The sequence below is a fragment of the Dendronephthya gigantea genome, unplaced genomic scaffold (genome assembly GCF_004324835.1).
Source record: "Dendronephthya gigantea isolate DGI-Jeju-01 unplaced genomic scaffold, DenGig_1.0 000005F, whole genome shotgun sequence".
NCBI lineage: Eukaryota > Metazoa > Cnidaria > Anthozoa > Malacalcyonacea > Nephtheidae > Dendronephthya > Dendronephthya gigantea.
This window is the reverse complement of record NW_021163015.1, coordinates 219,056-220,857: the sequence shown is the minus strand read 5'-3', so window position 1 is coordinate 220,857 and position 1,802 is coordinate 219,056. Positions and strand designations below refer to the sequence as shown.

Below are 1,802 nucleotides of genomic sequence, written 5' to 3'. Positions count from 1 at the left end.
TTAGTTCAGTTGATAGCTCTCATGTGCGGCGGGCTTGTACCACCAAGCTCCCCTCCATGTCTCAACACAATCACCACTCCAAACGTCATTGTCACTATCCTTGGTTGAGAACTGCATTTGATTATGGATAGTAAGAGTGTCCCCTGCGTCACCTTTTAAGAATATATAATAAAACACCTAAATGAAAAACAGTAAAAAATGGCTAACTTTTTTTCAGTTCGCCATTTAATTCTGATATATGACGATGATTATGTATGCTTATAAGTAGTGTAGATTTTTAGTTTTTAAAACATTCATTGCCCACATGCATAATTTACACTAAGAATCTATAGATCTTACTTTACCTGAATAACTGCCAATGTTTAATCTGTATTTGTCTGATTCATCAGCCACACTAAATGTTCCATACTTAGCGTAACGTTTAGCGCCCTTGAAATCCATCAAATCAACTATTAAAAAATTTTGGCCAGATTTGGACAAACGATGTATTTTATCAAGACCCAGCCGAAACTCGCCGTTAAGATCACCAAAGCCTGCTTTATAGTCTGACCATCCAAGGTAGAAATCTTGACTTCCCTTTTCTCGTCTTTGAAACACGGTCCCGCCTCCACCGTCGATGCTCATTTTTCATCTGACTTGGAACGATGAAAACTGACGTTGGCAATTCAAACTATTTGACTGTTCTAGTCTTTAGAGAGAGTTAAATTTTCATGTATATGTATAGAAAATTCTTACGCAAACTGAGCAGCAGTGTACTTCAGCATATTCTATAAACGTAAGAGGGTGCACATTCATACATTCATGATTTAAACAATCGGTTTACGAAGGAATCAGTAGAAAATCGTAAGAGAGTTGGAATGAAAAGAACTTCTAAGTTACTATAAAACTGTTTTTATTGCTGAAAAAATCACCAAATCTTCAACATTATCTAACCCAAAGCATTCATAGATTCAATCGTTGATTTCATTTAAATGATTTTTAAGTTTAACGTGCGTGTACGAATGTAGAAAGAACGCAACAGCGGAAAGCAGCGCTTATTTGACGCTATGACGTCGTTCGTTAGACATGACGGTTCCACACATGCATGGGCTGATAGGGATTAAAAGGCTGTGCATTAGTTTTAAATAAATAATAACGTATGATAATGCGTGCATAAGAGGCTAAGGGGAGGAAGTTTACTTCAATTGTCCTTCCTTCCAACATCCATCAGAAGGGAATATGATCCAACAAAATTCGATTTGTGTGAAGAGACCTTTGGAAATGCAACGAGGTCGTCAACTGTGCTTACTTTGACAAGCAGTCGCTGAAATGACGCTTACATGCAATCAACAAAGCAGGTTATAAGTCAGCAGATCTGGGCGTAATTATGCTAGTTATGAATATATTTATACTCTATTTATTGCAATGAGCAAGCGCATATGTGCAGTAATTATTTCTGGTTTGGAAAAGAAAAAAAAGACAAAAATCACGCACGAGTAGCAGAAGAAGGACGCAACATTTTTGTCTTCTGAACGCTGGAGCGTCCGCTGTGCATTACTGCAGCACGGAAAATTTCATTCTGTTACTTTTATATATCAACGACTAGACGTTGAATATTTTATCATTTTTATTGCGATGTCATACTCTTGTTGAATATTGCACTTATCGACTAATGCACTTAACGACTAATGCACAACCTCAATGGCCTGTACCTAGATGCGGGTCTGATGCATGACACTGGGATAGTATGGAGTTATTGGCACGATTATTCACTGAAAAAGACGGAGATGAAAATTCGTCCGAACCAGTTTTAAGATTAGGAG

The 1,802-nt window shown here is 37.5% G+C and overlaps 1 pseudogene; it reads right to left on the bottom strand.

The window, feature by feature from the left end:
* Nucleotides 1-624, bottom strand: LOC114515842 (annotated as a pseudogene).
* Between the last annotated feature and the right edge of the window lie 1,178 nt (nt 625-1,802).